The sequence below is a fragment of the Oncorhynchus kisutch genome, linkage group LG2 (genome assembly GCF_002021735.2).
Source record: "Oncorhynchus kisutch isolate 150728-3 linkage group LG2, Okis_V2, whole genome shotgun sequence".
NCBI classification, from domain to species: Eukaryota; Metazoa; Chordata; class Actinopteri; order Salmoniformes; family Salmonidae; genus Oncorhynchus; species Oncorhynchus kisutch.
In genome coordinates, this window is record NC_034175.2 from 61,107,045 (window position 1) to 61,126,236 (window position 19,192).

General features: G+C 43.1%; 1 long non-coding RNA gene across 2 annotated transcripts; it reads right to left on the reverse strand.

The window, feature by feature from the left end:
- Nucleotides 1-1,050: 1,050 nt before the first annotated feature.
- On the reverse strand, nt 1,051-4,732 carry LOC116356640 (uncharacterized). 2 transcript variants are annotated; one of them, XR_004205068.1, is made up of 6 exons: nt 4,534-4,732; nt 4,234-4,341; nt 3,803-3,844; nt 2,062-2,112; nt 1,866-1,929; nt 1,051-1,785 (listed from the first exon to the last, which is right to left on the reverse strand). It is a non-coding gene; the product is annotated as an uncharacterized LOC116356640 (long non-coding RNA). The 2 variants fall into 2 exon arrangements; XR_004205067.1 differs by having other exon boundaries at nt 1,866-1,986.
- Nucleotides 4,733-19,192: the final 14,460 nt, after the last annotated feature.

A 19,192-nucleotide genomic window follows, 5' to 3' on the forward strand; every position in this document is an offset into this window, starting at 1 on the left:
TAAAACTGACTATCCTACCGATCCTCGACTTTGGCGATCTCATCTACAAAATAGCTTCCAATACTCTACTCAGCAAACTGGATGCAGTCTACTACAGTGCCATCTGTTTTGTCACCAAAACCCCTTATACCACCCACCACTGCGACCTGTATGCTCAAGTCGGCTGGCCCTCGCTACATATTTGTCTCCAGACCCACTGGCTCCAGGTCATCTATAAGTCTGTTAGGTAAAGCTCCGCCTTATCTCAGCTCACCGGTCAGGACACAAGACCCACTCGTCTGCGCTCCAGCAGGTATATCTCACTGGTCATCCCAAAAAAGCCAACACCTACTTTGGCCACCTTTCCTTCCAGTTCTCTGCTGCCAGTGACTGGAACACATTGCAAAAATCACTGAAGCTGGAGACTTATATTTCCTTCACTAACTTCAAATATCAGCTATCTGAGTAGCTAACCGTTCGCTGCAGCTGTACATAGCCCATCTGTAAATAGCCCACCGAATCTACCTACCTCATCCCCATATTGTTTTTATTTACTTTTCTGCTCTTTTGCACACCAGTATCTCTACTTGCACATCATCATCTGCTCATTTATCACTCGTGTTAATCTGCTAAATTGTAATTACTTCGCTACTGTGGCCTATTTATTGCCTACCTCCTCACGCCATTTACACAGACTGTATATAGACTTTCTTTCTTTCTATTGTGTTGACTGTATGCTTTTTTTCTCTTTATTTAACTAGGCAAGTCAGTTAAGAACAAATTCTTATTTTCAATGACGGCCTAGGAACAGTGGGTTAACTGCCTGTTCAAGGGCAGAACGACAGATTTTGTACCTTGTCAGCTCGGGGATTTGAACTTGCAACCTTTCGGTTACTAGTCCAACGCTCTAACCACTAGGCTACACACCTCCACCCCATGCTTGTTTATTCCATGTGTAACTCTGTGTTGTTGTTTGTGTCGCACTGATTTGCTTTATCTTGGCCAGGTCGCAGTTGTAAATGAGAACTTGTTCTCAACTAGCTTAACTGGTTAAATAAAGGTGAAACATTTTTTTTTAATTAAAAATTGCATGTACTCTGTTACGTCTAGTCTATGAGACCAGGCTGCTTATTCTCATTGTCTAGAAGCAATATGGAATGTGTTCTTTAATTTAAAAAATGGAAGTGCATAATGATTTAATGTAGTCCAATGAGTAGATTTTGTGAGACAGTGTTCAGTGGGTGTGCGTTCCTCTGCTGCTGGACCTGTCTGCCATGGGAGATTAATTCATCGGTCTGTATGTCTGAAGAGCTGTGTCTGTTTTCTGGAGCTGCTCCAGCTGTACCTCTAAGGTGGGGCAGGGCTCTGAGCTGGCTAGGATCTGGTGGGAGTGGTGCAGGGCTCTGAGCCTGGCTATGATCTGGTGGGAGTGGTGTAGGGCTCTGAGCCTGGCTATGATCTGGTGGGAGTGGTGCAGGGCTCTGAGCCTGGCTATGATCTGGTGGGAGTGGTGTAGGGCTCTGAGCCTGGCTAGGATCTGGTGGGGGTGGTGCAGGGCTCTGAGCCTGGCTAGGATCTGGTGGGGGTGGTGCAGGGCTCTGAGCATGGCTATGATCTGGTGGGGGTGGTGTAGGGCCGCGTCTCCTCTGGGGTGGCTGAGGGCTGCCTCCTTCTCTAGTTCTCTCTGTGGGTTCTGAGATTCATGGCTGTTTGGATCCTGGCTGTGTTGGTCCAGAGTAGGGTGTGGATGCGTGGTGACTGAGCGATGCTGTCCTGGTTCTCAGACCTGTCCCGGACTGACTGATACTGAAACACAGAATGACAGGATGAGTACAGCATACATGAGAGGGGAAAGCGAGGGGGATTGAACCATCAATGAAAGTCACCTGTCTGTCAGTTGGGGTGACTCTCTGTGTGTCTGTCTGGAGACCAGTAGCTCACATTCTTTGCCTTTGGAGAAACATGACTGTCTTTTGTATCTGTATTATTCTCAAATGTCCCCATTTCCTATTAAAAAAACAGAACAATAATTCTTGAAAGAACTGGGAATATTCCATTATGTAGATAGCACACATTACTGACCTGGAGGAACCTCTGAGGTCTTTGTGAACTGGTCAGGATGATTTCTATCTCCTGTCAAATTAAAACAAACAATGAGTCTAATTTGGGTTCAGGTTCACTATGTAATTGACAGTAAATGTAAAATAATATAGAACAGTGGAAACCATTTAAAAATGACTACATGTAAACACACTCCCTCACCTGAAGAATGAGTTGCTGTTAAAACCTGTTTGTGATAGGGGGCAGCATTTTCACGTTCGGATGAAAAGCGTGCCCAGAGTAAACTTCCTGCTACTCAGGCCCAGAAGCTAATGTATGCGTATTATTAGTAAAAAACACCATGAAGTTTCTAAAACTGTTTGAATGATGTCTGAGTATTACAGAACTCATATGGCAGGCAAAAACCTGAGAAAAATCCAACCAGGAAGTGGGAAATCTGAGGTTTGTAGTTTTTCAACTGATTCATTTTCTAATATACAGTGTAAATGGGGTCATATTGCACTTCCTAAGGCTTACACTAGATGTCAACAGTCTTTAGAACCTTGTTTCAGGCTTCTACTGTGAAGGGGGAGAGAATAAGAGCTGTTTCAATCAGGTATCTGGCAGAAGGCCATGAGCTGGTCACAGAGCGTCCTGCATTCCATTGTATTTCTGAAGACAAAGGAATTGTCTGGTTGAAACATTATTGAAGATGTATGATAAAAACATCCTAAAGATTGATTCTATACATAGTTTGACATGTTTCTACGAACTGTAATATAACTTTTTGAACTTTTCGCCTGGACTTGCCCGCACCTTGTGAGTTTGGATTTGTGAACTAAACATGCTAACAAAAAGGAGGTATTTGGACATGAATTATGGACTTTATTGAACAAAAAAAAACATTTGTGGAACTGGGATTCCTGGGAGTGCATTCTGATGAATATCAAAGGTAAGTGAATATTTATAATGCTATTTCTGACTTTTACTGACTCCACAACATGGCGGGTATCTGTATGTCTTGTTTTTGTGTCTGAGCGCCGTACTCAGATTATTGCATGGTGCCCTTTTCCCGTAAAGCTTTTTTGAAATCTGACACAGCGGTTACATTAAGGAGAAGTATGACTTTAATTCTGTGCATAACACTTGTATCTTTTATCAAGGTTTAAGATGAGTATTTCTGCAAATTGATGTGGCTCTCTGCAAAGGCACAACATTACTGAACATAACGCGCCAATGTAAACAGATTTTTGAATATAAATATGAACTTTATCGAACAAAACACACATGTATTGTGTAACATGAGGTCCTATGAGTGCCATCTGATGAAGATCAAAGGTTAGTGATTCATTTGATCTCTATTTCTGCTTTTTGTGACTCCTCTCTTTGGCTGGGAAATGGCTGTATGTTTTTTTGTGACTAGGCTCTGACCTAACATAATCATATGGTGTGCTTTCGCTGTAAAGCCTTTTTTGAAATCGGACATGATGGGTAGATTAACAAGAAGTTAAGCTTTAATTTGGTGTATTGCACTTGTGAATGTATGAAAGTGAAATATTTCCCAAAAATATTTTTGAATTTCGCGCTCCTTTTCAGAGGATGTTGTCGAGGGGTTCCGCTAGCCTTAAGAAGTTTTAAGATGAAACAGAAACAATAGGACAGTCACTAACACATCATTCAGTGTTTTTCTGTTTAGACAAAACTTCCATGTAGCAATATTCAGAAACGAATGTGCTGTATAATCGTGTGACTTGGACAAGTAAAGTGCATAATCTTACTCTACCTTCTTCCGGTTGACTCTCCACATCAGATCTTCTCTATAAAGCTACAGGTCATCCACAACAGAATGGAAAATAAGAGGAATAAAGGACAGGATTAGACAAAGGGAAGTGGCAGTGATCATTATGAGAATAAGGGACAGTCACTTTCTATAAAGCCTACAATTTATCTCTCTGTTACCAGAATGATGGACTTTTGTTCTGTATTGCTCTCTTTTCTCCCCTCTTCCCTTGATTATTTCTGTCTCTGATTCAAGGTCTACCACCTTGTAGCAAATCAACTGGTGTCACTGGGATTATGCACACATGAGACGGATTGACTCTGGTCTACCCAGATCATAAGAATGAAGAGTTTTCACCTCCTGGAATATTGAAGTAGGCCTCGCACACATTTCGGAAACTGATTTATAGGATGTTTGACAGAGGATGGTGTTACCTTTCTTGCCTGTTATGCGACGTCACAACAGGCATGATAGAAAGATGGCCAATACAAGTAGAATCAAGATGATGGGCAGGACCACAGCCAGTACAGATGAGTCTTCCTCTGCAGAGAGACACCATTACACACTGCTGGATATGCAGCATTATAACATATAATAAGACATGATTTCAACAGTTCTAACACTACGAATCACACAGTAATGTGACAGAGCATTTATACGTACCCTAGATCTGCATAGACATGTCTGCAGAGTCAGCACATTCAATCACAAATCTGAGAATGTATTGTCTTTACCTGTTTAGCAGTGTTGTCTTTACCCGTTTAGCAGTCCTTCAGGGTGCTACAATCCCTCCAGCTATGAATAGTTCAGGCCCTGGACTCTGACCCACCCAGGACTCTTCCAGGTTACCTGAACAGCCTCAATTCGTCGGAGCATGGACTCTACAAGGTGTCGACAGTGTTCCACAGGTATGCTGGCCCATGTTGACTCGAGAACTGTTGAGTGTGAAAAACCCATCATTGTTGCAGTTCTTGACACAAACCGGCACGCCAGGCACCTACAACCATATCCCATTCCAAGGCGCTTATACCGCTTATATCTTGCCCATTCACCCTCTGAACGGCACACATACACAATCCATGTCTCAACTGTCAATTTTTTCAAAAATCCTCCCCTTCACCTACACTGATTGAACTGGATTTAACAAGTGACATCAATAAGGGATCATAGCTTTCACCTGATCAGTCAATGTCTTGGAAGGAGCAGGTGTTCTTAATGTTTTGTATAGTTAGTGTATAATACCTTGTAACAGCCTAACTACATATTTCAAGTTAGTGCATTTCAAGTGTTCCCCCGGGCCACTTTAGATAGCATTTTACATTTCAGGCTACATATAATTCTGTAGAAGAAAACAGAGAGAGGGAGAGAGACTGCCAGCTGTTTTGGCTGTAGCTAAAGGCTACATTAATTAAAACCTCTTAGGGATAAGTGAGACGTCTGCGTCCCACCTAGCCAACAGGAAATGGAAATGCACAACGCCAAATGCTAATAGTACTCGCTTTCATTAAAACACACATGCAAGGTACTGAATTAAAGCTACACTCGTTGTGAATTTAGCCAACAAGTCAGATTTTTAAAATGCTTTTCGGCGAAAGCATGAGAAGCTATTATCTGATAGCATGCAACACCCCGAAATACCTGAAGGGGACGTAAACAAAATAATTAGCATAGCCGGCGCTACACAAGAGAAATAAATCAAATATAAAACATTCATTACCTTTGACGAGCTTCTTTGTTGGCACTCCTATATGTCCCATAAACATCACAATTGGGTATTTTCCCGATTAAATCCGTCCATGTTTAACCAAAATGTCCATTTATGAAGCCCGTCTGATCCAGGAAAAAAACTTTACATAACGCAACGTCATTTTAAAAAATTAACAAAGTTGCCTATAAACTTTGACAAAACACTTCAAACTACTTTTGTAATCCAACAACAATCCAACAATTGTAAACGTTAATAATCGATCAAATTGATCGCGGGGCGATCAATAGCTCCACGTCCTGAAATGATGGTCGATAATTCTCTTCCAAAACATCCTGTCGTGTACCGGATGAAATCAAGTGTCTCTTCTTCGTTTGACCAAGGAACAACTTCAAGGAAATTGCCAAGACTGGCGACATCGTGTGGAAGCTGTAGGACGTGTAAACTGGGAGGTATATATTTTCGCAGGCCATAGACAATACAGCCAACTGGCGGATTGATCTTTTTTTGGGGGGGGGGGGGGGGGTGAACAGTTTTCCTTGGAGTTTCGCATGTTAAACACGTCCTGTTATCGTCACGGACATGGTTTAACCAGTTTCAGAAACGTCTGAGTGTTTTCTATCCACACATACTAATCATATGCATATACTATATTCCTGGCATGAGTAGCAGGACTTTGAAATTTTGTGCGATTTTTAACAAAATGTTGGGGAAAAAAATTGTCCCGAGCTCTAGGAACTGGCAGTCTCTTGCTCTCCCTCTGTTTTCTTCTATTGAATTCAGTATACCACCTTATGGGTTTGCAAACTAGTTTATGTGTATGTGGATAGATTTTCAGCGTTTCAGCTTCGTTTGACAGCGCTGTGCGTGTATACGTATCTTTCTGCCAAGATCTGACGGGCCTTTCAGCGAATTAAGTAAGTGGGAAACAGGCGGGACATTCCAGCCTTCAGTGTGGTGGCTATGTAATGCAATCCGACACCAGAGTCACTTGTTACTACAGCTCATAAACTCACTCGCTGGGCTGAAGAGACTGAGATTCAGAAGCGAATAAACATTGATAAAACAATTACAATAGACAGACAGTACCCTAACTGATCTTTATTGTAATACACTATATAAATGTCTAGTACAGCATTTCCCAAACTCGGTCCCGGGGACCCCAAGGGGTGCAGGTTTTGGCTGCACCCCTTACACCGCCGATTCAAATAATCAAAGCTTGATGATGAGTTAATCATGTGAATCTATCACGTTTGAAGGTAAGACTCAGGTGCAGACAGTGTCGAAGTAACAAAAGTTTATACATTCGAACACGGACAGGCAGGCAACCCTTCCCTAACGACGCAAGGCCAATTGTGCGCCTCCCTATGGGACTACCGCTCACGGCTGGTTGTGATACAGCCCGGGATCAAACCAGGGTCTGTAGTGACACCTCTAGCACTGAGATGCAGTGCCTTAGACTGCTGCGCCACTCAGGAGCTATTACCTAACCTACAGTTAAAGTCAGAAGTTTACATACACCTTAGCTAAATACATTTAAACTCTGTTTTTTACCATTCCTGACATGCAATCCAAGAAAAAATATCCTGTTTTAGGTCAGTTAAGATCACCACTTTATTTTAAGAATGTGAAACGTCAGAATAATAGTAGAGACAATAATTTAGTTCAGCTTTTATTTATTTCATCGCATTCCCAGTGGGTCAGAAGTTTACATACAGCCAATTAGTATTTGGTAGCATTGCTGTTAAATTGTTAAACTGTTGGAGGAAATTATAGTTGAAATGATTAATTATGTATATATTTAAATTAGAACCATTAATTTTAATACTATTATGTTGTGGTATGAAATGTATGGGTTTTTGGATAAACTAGGACTGAAAATGTAGGTAAAACGAATGAATTGTCTGTACCTTGCGGGTTTAAGGGAGAAGGAGGGTATATCTCTTTAGACAGATAAGAATGTTCTTTGATGTTCCATTAGTGGAGAAGAGTATATCTTTTAGACAGATTGGAATGTTTGCTTTATGAGGGGAGTAGGAGACAACATCCAGACCTGAAGACACTGCGCTATTGTGTGGATCGGAGAAAGTGTGAGAACTGATGACGTAATTTTTATCTTCTCTTTCAAATGTAATGTTCTTTGTATTTTGGGCCAGTACTCATTAAGAATAAATGCTGAACTTGTTTTTAAGACTGGTCTCTCGCTATTTCATGCAAATGATAATCCTACAAATTATTATGAAATAGATAGTGTGAATTTGGTTTTGGCTACAAAACATAAAGGAATTTAAAATTCCTCTAACATCAACTTGGTTCAAACATTTCGGGTAGCCATCCAAAAGCTTCCCACAATAGGTTGGGTGAATTTTGTCCCATTCCGCCTGACAGAACTGGTGTAACTGAGTCAGCTTTGTCGGCCTCCTTGCTCACACACACTTTTTCAGTTCTGCCCACAAATGTTCTATAGGATTGAGGTCTGGGCTTTGTGATGGCCACTCCAATGTTGCTTCAATATATCCACATAATTTCCCTCCCTCATGATGCCATCAACTTTGTGAAGTACACCAGTCCCTCCTGCAGCAAAGCACCCCCACAACATGATGCTGCCACCCCCGTGCTTCACAGTTGGGATGGTGTTCTTCGGCTTGCAAGCTTCCCCCTTTTTCCTCCAAACAAAACGACGGTCATTATGGCCAAACAGTTCCATTTTTGTTTCATCAGACCAGAGGACATTTCTCCAAAAAGTACGATCTTTGTCCCCATGTGCAGTTGCAAATCGTAGTCTGGCTTTTCATGGCGGTTTTGGAGCAGTGGCTTCTTCCTTGCTGAGCAGCCGTTCAGGCTATGTAGATATAGGACTCGTTTTACTGTTGATATAAATACTTTTGTACCTGTTTCCTCCAGCTTCTTCACAGGGTCCTTTGCTGTTGTTCTGGGATTGATTTGCACTTTTTGCACCAAAGTATGTTTATCACTAGGAGACAGAACACGTCTCCTTCCTGAGCGGTATGATGGCTGCGTGGTCCCATGGTGTTTATACTTGCGTACTATTGTTTGTACAGATGAACGGGGTACCTTCAGGCATTTGGAAATTGCTCCCAAGGAAGAACCAGACTTGGAGGTCTACAATTTATTTTCTGAGGTATTTTGATTTCCCCATGATGTCAAGCAAAGAGGCACTGAGTTTGAAGGTAGGCGTCCACTGGTACATCTCCAATTGACTCAAATGATGTCAATTAGCCTATCAAAAGTTTCTAAAGCCATGACATCATTTTCTGGAATTTTCCAAGCTGTTTAAAGGCACAGTCAACTTATTGTATGTAAACTTCTGACCCACTGTAATTATGACACAGTGCATTGTAATTGAAATAATCTTTCTGTAAACAATTGTTGGAAATATTACTTGTGTCATGCACAAAATAAATGTCCTAACCGACTTGCCAAAACTATAGTTTGTTAACAAGACATTTGTGCAGTGGTTGAAAAATGAGTTTTAATGACTCCAACCTGTAATGGGCTTCTTCCGTCGAAGGAGAGGCGGACCAATCCGCAGCGTGGTTGAAGTTCATGGTTTTTTAATAAGAAAAACTATACATGAACAAACTACAAAACAATAAATGTGAAAACCCGAAACCAGTCCCGTGTGGTACAAAAACTGACACAAGAGACAATCACCCACAAAACCCAACACCAAACAGGCTACCTAAATATGGTTCCCAATCAGAGACAATGACTAACACCTGCCTCTGATTGAGAACCATATCAGGCCAAACACAGAAACAGACAAACTAGACACACAACATAGAATGCCCACTCAGATCACACCCTGACCAAACAAAACATAGAAACATACAAAGCAAACTATGGTCAGGGTGTGACACAACCTAAGAGTATGTAAACATACGACTTCAACTGTATATGTATGTATATATATGTACAGTGGGGAGAACAAGTATTTGATACACTGCCGATTTTGCAGGTTTTCCTACTTACAAAGCATGTAGAGGTCTGTCATTTTTATCATAGGTACACTTCAACTGTGAGAGACGGAATCTAAAACAAAAATCGCATTGTATGTAATTAATTAGCATTTTATTGCATGACATAAGTATTTGATCACCTACCAACCAGTAAGAATTCCGTCTCTCACAGACTTGTTCGTTTTTCTTTAAGAAGCCCTCCTGTTCTGCACTCATTACCTGTATTAACTGCACCTGTTTGAACTCATTACCTGTATAAAAGACACCTGTCCACACACTCAATCAAACAGACTCCAACCTCTCCACAATGGCCAAGACCAGAGAGCTGTGTAAGGATATCAGGGATAAAATTGTAGACCTGCACAAGGCTGGGATGGGCTACACGACAATAGGCAAGCAGCTTGGTGAGAAGGCAACAACTGTTGGCGCAATTATTAGAAAATGGAAGAAGTTCAAGATGACGGTCAATCACACTCGGTCTGGGGCTCCATGCAAGATCTCACCTTGTGGGGCATCAATGATCATGAGGAAGGTGAGGGATCAGCCCAGAACTACACGGCAGGACCTGGTCAATGACCTGAAGAGAGCTGGTACCACAGTCTCAAAGAAAAACATTAGTAACACACTACGCCGTCATGGATTAAAGTCCTGCAGCGCACGCAAGGTCCCCCTGCTCAAGCCAGCTCATGTCCAGGCCCGTCTGAAGTTTGCCAATGACCATCTGGATGATCCAGAGGAGGAATGGGAGAAGGTCATGTGGTCTGATGAGACAAAAATATTGCTTTTTGGTCTAAACTCCACTCGCTGTGTTTGGAGGAAGAAGAAGGATGAGTACAATCCCAAGAACACCATCCCAACCGTGAAGCATGGAGGTGGAAACATCATTCTTTGGGGATGCTTTTCTGCAAAGGGGAGAGGACGACTGCACTGTATTGAGGGGAGGATAGATGGGGCCATGTATTGCGAGACCTTGGCCAACAAACTCCTTCCCTCAGTAAGAGCATTGAAGATGGGTCGTGGCTGGGTCTTCCAGCATGACAATGACCCGAAACACACAGCCAGGGCAACTAAGGAGTGACTCCGTAAGAAGCATCTCAAGGTTCTGGAGTGGCCTAGCCAGTCTCCAGACCTGAACCCAATAGAAAATCTTTGGAGGGAGCTGAAAGTCCGTATTGCCCAGCGACAGCCCCGAAACCGGAAGGATCTGGAGAAGGTCTGTATGGACGAGTGGGACAAAATCCCTGCTGCAGTCTATGCAAACCTGGTCAAGAACTACAGGAAACGTATGATCTCTGTAATTGCAAACTAAGGTTTCTGTACCACATATTAAGTTCTGCTTCTCTGATGTATCACATACTTATGTCATGAAGTAAAAATGCAAATTAATTACTTTAAAATCATACAATGTGATTTTCTGGATTTTACAGACCTCTACATGCTTTGTAAGTAGGAAAACCTGCAAAATCGGCAGTGTATCAAATACTTGTTCTCCCCACTGTACAGTGCCTTGCGAAAATATTCGGCACCCTTGAACTTTGCGACCTTTTGCCACATTTCAGGCTTCAAACATAAAGATATAAAACTGTATTTTTTTGTGAAGAATCAACAACAAGTGGGACACAATCATGAAGTGGAATGACATTTATTGGATATTTCAAACTTTTTTAACAAATCAAAAACTGAAAAATTGGGCATGCAAAATTATTCAGCCCCCTTAAGTTAATACTTTGTAGCGCCACCTTTTGCTGCGATTACAGCTGTAAGTCGCTTGGGGTATGTCTCTATCAGTTTTGCACATCGAGAGACAGAATTTTTTTCCATTCCTCCTTGCAAAACAGCTCGAGCTCAGTGAGGTTGGATGGAGAGCATTTGTGAACAGCAGTTTTCAGTTCTTTCAACAGATTCTCGATTGGATTCAGGTCTGGACTTTGACTTGGCCATTCTAACACCTGGATATGTTTATTTTTGAACCATTCCATTGTAGATTTTGCTTTATGTTTTGGATCATTGTCTTGTTGGAAGACAAATCTCCGTCCCAGTCTCAGGTCTTTTGCAGACTCCATCAGGTTTTCTTCCAGAATGGTCCTGTATTTGGCTCCATCCATCTTCCCATCAATTTTAACAATCTTCCCTGTCCCTGCTGAAGAAAAGCAGGCCCAAACCATGATGCTGCCACCACCATGTTTGACAGTGGGGATGGTGTGTTCAGGGTGATGAGCTGTGTTGCTTTTACGCCAAACATAACGTTTTGCATTGTTGCCAAAAAGTTCAATTTTGGTTTCATCTGACCAGAGCACCTTCTTCCACATGTTTGGTGTGTCTCCCAGGTGGCTTGTGGCAAACTTTAAACAACACTTTTTATGGATATCTTTAAGAAATGGCTTTCTTCTTGCCACTCTTCCATAAAGGCCAGATTTGTGCAATATACGACTGATTGTTGTCCTATGGACAGAGTCTCCCACCTCAGCTGTAGATCTCTGCAGTTCATCCAGAGTGATCATGGGCCTCTTGGCTGCATCTCTGATCAGTCTTCTCCTTGTATGAGCTGAAAGTTTAGAGGGACGGCCAGGTCTTGGTAGATTTGCAGTGGTCTGATACTCCTTCCATTTCAATATTATCGCTTGCACAGTGCGCCTTGGGATGTTTAAAGCTTGGGAAATCTTTTTGTATCCAAATCCGGCTTTAAACTTCTTCACAACAGTATCTCGGACCTGCCTGGTGTGTTCCTTGTTCTTCATGATGCTCTCTGCGCTTTTAACGGACCTCTGAGACTATCACAGTGCAGGTGCATTTATACGGAGACTTGATTACACACAGGTGGATTGTATTTATCATCATTAGTCATTTAGGTCAACATTGGATCATTCAGAGATCCTCACTGAACTTCAGGAGAGAGTTTGCTGCACTGAAAGTAAAGGGGCTGAATAATTTTGCACGCCCAATTTTTCAGTTTTTGATTTGTTAAAAAAGTTTGAAATATCCAATAAATGTCGTTCCACTTCATGATTGTGTCCCACTTGTTGTTGATTCTTCACAAAAAATACAGTTTTATATCTTTATGTTTGAAGCCTGAAATGTGGCAAAAGGTCGCAAAGTTCAAGGGGGCCGAATACTTTCGCAAGGCACTGTATGTGTGCATATAAACTCGGCAAAAAAAGAAACGTCCCCTCACTGTCAACTGCATTTATTTTCAGTAAACTTAACATGTTTAAATATTTGTATGACCATATCAAGACTCAACAACTGAGACATAAACTGAAGAAGTTCCACAGACATGTGACTAACAGAAAGGTAATAATGTGTCCCTGAACAAAGGGTGGGGGGGTCAAAATCAAATGTAACAGTCAGTATCTGGTGTGGCCACCAGCTGCAATAAGTACTGCAGTGCGTCTCCTGCTCATGGACTGCACCACATTTGCCAGTTCTTGCTGTGAGATGTTACCCACTCTTCCACCAAGGCATCTGCAAGTTCCCGGACATTTCTGTGGTTTAATGGCCCTAGCCCTCACCCTCCGATCCAACAGTTCCCAGACATGCTCAATGGGATTGAAATCTGGGGTCTTCGCTGGCATTCCTGTCTTGCAGGAAATCACGCACAGAACAAGTAGTATGGCTGGTGGCATTGTCGTGCTGGAGGATCATGTCAGGACGAGCCTGTAGGAAGGGTACCACATGAGGGAGGAGGATGTCTTCCCTGTAATGCACAGCGTTGAGATTGCCTGCAATGACAACAAGCTCAGTCCGATGATGTGACACACTGCCCCAGACCATGACGGACCCTCCACCTCCAAATCGATCCTGCTCCAGTGTAGCTTTAATTTGGTATCTTACATGTGTGATTTAAAGAAAGTCATATCACAAAGATCACAGATGACAGTGCCCACCAAATCTATGACAGTAGTGAATGAATTGTAAGCACCAAAGTGTGTTTGTAAAAATAATATCTGAGAATGTCAGTTGTTGAACATAATACTTCTAAGTTCTCATTTACAACTGTGACCTAGCCAAGATAAAGCAAAGCAGTGTGACACAAACAACAACACAGAGTTACACATGGAATAAACAAATGTACAGTAAATAACACAATACAAAAGTCTATATACAGTATGTGCATATTAAGTAAGATTAGGGAGGTATGGCTGCTAGAATCCTGACTAGAACCAAAAAATTTGATCATATTACTCCAGTGCTAGCCTCTCTACACTGGCTTCCTGTCAAAGCAAGGGCTGATTTCAAGGTTTTACTGCTAACTTACAAAGCATTACATGGGCTTGCTCCTACCTATCTCTCTGATTTGGTCCTGCCGTACATACCTACACGTACGCTACGGTCACAAGACGCAGGCCTCCTAATTGTCCCTAGAATTTCTAAGCAAACAGCTGGAGGCAGGGCTTTCTCCTATAGAGCTCCATTTTTATGGAACGGTCTGCCTACCCATGTCAGAGACGCAAACTCGGTCTCAACCTTTAAGTCTTTACTGAAGACTCATCTCTTCAGTGGGTCATATGATTGAGTGTAGTCTGGCCCAGGAGTGGGAAGGTGAACGGAAAGGCTCTGGAGCAACGAACCGCCCTTGCTGTCTCTGCCTGGCCGGTTCCCCTCTTTCCACTGGGATTCTCTGCCTCTAACCCTATTGCTGGGGCTCTCTCATGCTGTCCCTGGAGGGGGTGCGTCACCTGAGTGGGTTGATTCACTGTTGTGGTCATCCTGTCTGGGTTGGCGCCCCCCCCTTGGGTTGTGCCGTGGCGGAGATCTTTGTGGGCTATACTCAGCCTTGTCTCAGGATGGTAAGTTGGTGGTTGAAGATATCCCTCTAGTGGTGTGGGGGCTGTGCTTTGGCAAAGTGGGTGGGGTTATATCCTTCCTGTTTGGCCCTGTCCGGGGGTGTCCTCGGATGGGGCCACAGTGTCTCCTGACCCCTCCTGTCTCAGCCTCCAGTATTTATGCTGCAGTAGTTTATGTGTCAGGGGGCTGGGGTCAGTTTGTTATATCTGGAGTACTTCTCCTGTCCTATTCGGTGTCCTGTGTGAATCTAAGTGTGCGTTCTCTAATTCTCTCCTTCTCTCTTTCTTTCTCTCTTTCGGAGGACCTGAGCCCTAGGACCATGCCCCAGGACTACCTGACATGATGACTCCTTGCTGTCCCCAGTCCACCTGGCCATGCTGCTGTTCCAGTTTCAACTGACCTGAGCCCTAGGACCATGCCCCAGGACTACCTGACATGATGACTCCTTGCTGTCCCCAGTCCACCTGGCCATGCTGCTGCTCCAGTTTCAACTTCCACCTGACTGTGCTGCTGCTCCAGTTTCAACTGTTCTGCCTTATTATTATTCGACCATGCTGGTCATTTATGAACATTTGAACATCTTGGCCATGTTCTGTTATAATCTCCACCCGGCACAGCCAGAAGAGGACTGGCCACCCCACATAGCCTGGTTCCTCTCTAGGTTTCTTCCTAGGTATTGGCCTTTCTAGGGAGTTTTTCCTAGCCACCGTGCTTCTACACCTGCATTGCTTGCTGTTTGGGGTTTTAGGCTGGGTTTCTGTACAGCACTTTGAGATATCAGCTGATGTACGAAGGGCTATATAAATAAATTTGATTTGATTTGATATGGCAATAAATAGGCGGTAGTGGTGAAATAATTACAATTTCGCAAATAAACACTAGAGTGAGATGTGCAGAAGATGAATGTGCAAGTAGAGATACTGTGGTGCAAAGGGTTAATATATATAACAATATGGGGATGAGGTAGTTGGATGTGCTATTTACAGATGGGCTACGTACAGGTGCAATGATCTGTAAGCTGCTCTGACAGCTGATGCTTAAAGATAGTGAGGTAGACATGAGTCTCCAGCTTCAGTGATTTTTGCAATTAGTTCCACTCATTGGCAGCAGAGAACTGGAAGGAAAGGCAGCAAAAGGAGGAATTGGCTTTGGGGGTGACCAGTGAACTATACCCCTGGTGGAGTGCGTGCTATGGGTGGGTGCGGCTATGGTGACCAGTGAGCTGAGATAAGGCGGGGCTTTACCTAGCAAGGACTTATAGATGACCTGGAGGCAGTGGGTTTGGCGACGAATATGAAACGAAGGCCAGCTAATGAGAGCATACAGGCTGCAGTGGTGGGTAGTATGTGGGGCTTTGTTGACGAAACAGATGGTACTGTGATAGACTGCATCCAATTTGCAGAGTAAAGTGTTGGAGGCTATTTTCTAAATGACATCGCCAAAGTCAAGGATCGTCAGTTTTACGGGGGTATGTTTGACAGCATGAGTGAAGGATGCCTTGTTGCGAAATAGGAATCCGATTTAATTTTGGATTGGTGATGCTTAATATGAGTCTGGAAGGAGAGTTTACAGTCTAATCAGACACCTAGGTATTTGAGGTTGTCCACGTATTCTAAGTCTATAACCGTCCAGAGTAGTGATGCTATGCGGGTGGGCAGATGGGGGCAGCAATTGGTTGAAGAGCATTCATTTAGTTTCACTTGCATTTAAGAGCAGTTGGAGGCCACGGAAGGAGAGTTGTATGGCATTGAAGCTCGTTTGGAGGTTAATTAACACAGTGTCCAAAGAAGGGCCAGAATTATACAGAATGGTGTCGTTTGCATAGAGGTGGATCAGAGAATCACCAGCCTCAAGAGCTACATAATTGATGTATACAGAGAAGAGAGTTGGCTCGAAAATTGAACCCTGTGGCATCCCCATAGAGACTGGCAGAGGTCCGGACAACAGGCCCTCCCATTTGACACACTGAACTCTATCTGAGAAGTAGTTGGTGAACTAGGCGAGACAGTCATTTGAAAAACCAAGGCTGTTCAGTCTGCCGATAAGAATGCTGTGATTGACAGAGTCGAAAGCCTTGGCCAGGTTGATGGATACGGCTGCACAGTATTGTCTTTTGTCGATGGCGATTATGATGTCGTTTAAGACCTTGAGCGTGCCTGAGTTGCACGCATGACCAGCTTGGAAACCAGATTACCTAGCGGAGAAGGTACGGTGGGATTCGAAATGGTCGGTGATCTGTTTGTTAACTTCGCTTTCGAAGACCTTAGAAAGGTAGGGTAGGATAGATATAGGTCTGTAACAGTTTGTGTCTAGAGTGCCTTCCCCTTTGAAGAGGGGGATGACCACGGCAGCTTCCCAATCTTTGGGGATCTCAAATGATACGAAAGAGAGGTTGAACAGGCTAGTAATAGGGGTTGCAACAATTGCGGCGGATAATTTTAGAACGAGATGGTCCAGATTGTCTAGCCCAGCTGATTTGTAGGGGTCCAGATTTTGCAGCTCTTTCAGAACATCAGCTATCTGGATTTGGGTGAAGGAGAAATGGGGGAGGTTTGGGCAAGTTGCTGTGGGGTTTGCAGAGCTGTTGACCGGGGTAGGGGTAGCCAGGTGGAAACCAAGCCCAGCCTTAGAAAAATGCTTCTTGAAATTCTCGATAATCGTAGATTTATCGATGGTGACAGTGTTTCCTAGCCTCAGAGCGGTGGGCAGCTGGGAGGAGGTGCTCTTATTCTCCATGGACTTTACAGTGTCCTAGAACGTTTTGGAGTTTGTGCTACAGGATGTAAATTTCTGTTTGAAAAAGCTAGCCTTAGCTTTTCTAACTGTCTGTGTGTATTGGTTCCTAACCTCCCTGAAAAGTTGCATATCGCAGGGGCTATATGCAGTACGCCACAGGATGTTTTTTGTGCTGGTCAAGGGCAGCCAGGTCTGGAGAGAACCAAGGGCTATATCTGTTCCTGGTTCTACATTTTTGTGAATGGGACATGCTTATTTAAGATGGTGAGGAAAGCACTTTTAAAGAATAACCAGGCATCCTCTGCTGACGGAATGAGGTCAATATCTTTCCAGGATACCCTGGCAAGGTCGATTAGAAAGTGTTTTAGGGAGCGTTTGACTGTGATTAGGGGTGGTCATTTGACCGTGGACCCATTACTGACGCAGGCAATGAGGCAGTGATCGCTGAGATCCTGTTTGAAGACAGCAGTGTATTTTGAGGACAGGTTGGTCAGGATGATATCTATGAGGATGCCTGAGTTTACAGATTTGGGGTTGTACCTGGTAGGTTCCATGATAATTTGGGTGAGACTGAGGGCATCTAGCTTAGATTGTAGGACAGCCAAGGTGTTAAGCATGTCCCAGTTTAGGTCACCTAACATTACAAACTCTGAAGACAAATGGGGTGCAATTAATTCACATATGGTGTCCAGGGCGCAGCTGGTGGCTGAAGGGGCTCTGTAACAAGCGGCAACAGTGAGAGACTTATTTATGGAAAGGTTGATTTTTAAAAGTAGAAGCTCGAACTGTTTGGGCACAGACCTGGGTAGCATGACAGAACTCTACAGGTTGTCTCTGCAGTAGATTGCAACTCCACCCCCTTTGGCAGTTCTGTCTTGGCGGAAAATGTATAGACATACATAAAGGAATTTTTCAGCTATGATTTTACCACTCAGAATCCAGAATGCATATGACTTCGGGGCCAGCACAGGATGTAATACACCCTTACAACAATCTACTTTTTGTTCTTCTTGACTTGTTATCTGGTAAACTGCTACTGTGTGTCAAGAAAATAGCCCCAATTAGGGGGTAGTGTACTCCAGTAAAAAAGTAGATTGAAAACTATTGCTCTGTGTCCCCGTTCATAGGGGCATGAGAGACTAGTCAGTGGTAGAATTGAGTTGGCACTTTATTGGCCCAAACACCCATAGACACACACGGTTGAGGTTACTCATGGACAGTCATTAGTATTTTTTTTGTTGCATTGATGCATTGTGTCTTCTAACAGTCCAAAAATAGGATCCAAAGTATTAGGAAATATTTGTTCCCATAAATCCAAAGGAGGATGTCTCTCCTCATACCTCTGGCACTTTAGTCAGACTGCCAGACTGTGCACCACAGAGCCAAGCAGGAGAGAATACATATAGGTCAATGGTGCCAATTGAAAGTCAAGGGTTGTGTCTGTGCCATTTGGATTACTCTCTCTTTACAGAGAACCCCTGTGGTTCAAGTCTGCTCTGCGCATGTCTGAAAGTGACAGAGCCAGCAGCCAATAGAGTTTTTCACAGCATGTCATAAAAAAGTATTACACATATGAATGTATGTAAAATGCTAATACAGTGAGGGAAAAACGTGTCTGATCCCCTGCTGATTTTATACGTTTGCCCACTGACAAAGAAATGATCAGTCTATAATTTTAATGGTAGGTTTATTTGAACAGTGAGAGACAGAATAACAAAACCAAAAAGTGTAGCCTAGGACAACAAAAAATAAAGGTGTGGACTGCATGACAGAGTGATAGGCCGATTTGTCAACATGAAAGGAGGATGGCATTGGCATTTCTCTGTAAGTAGGGTGAGTCAACAGCTCTTTTCTTTGCGACTTGTGGTAATTCTCTGGTTCTAAATCAATAGTTGTTTACTGGTCCAAAAATGTCAGAAACATTAAGTTGCTTGACCATGCTGTAGATCATGTAACTGTTTGTTACATGCAATATGCTTTGTGGACTTCACCGGACTGAGGTGGCTCTCTGGTTTTGTGATGAAACAAAGGTGTTGTTGAAATTATTCTGTCACTTATATACTTATTGTCTCAGGCTTAGGCCTATTTACAGTTGGGCAAAAAAGTATTTAGTCAGCCACCAATTGTGCAAGTTCTCCCACTTAAAAAGATGAGAAAGGCCTGTAATTTTCCTCATAGGTACACTTC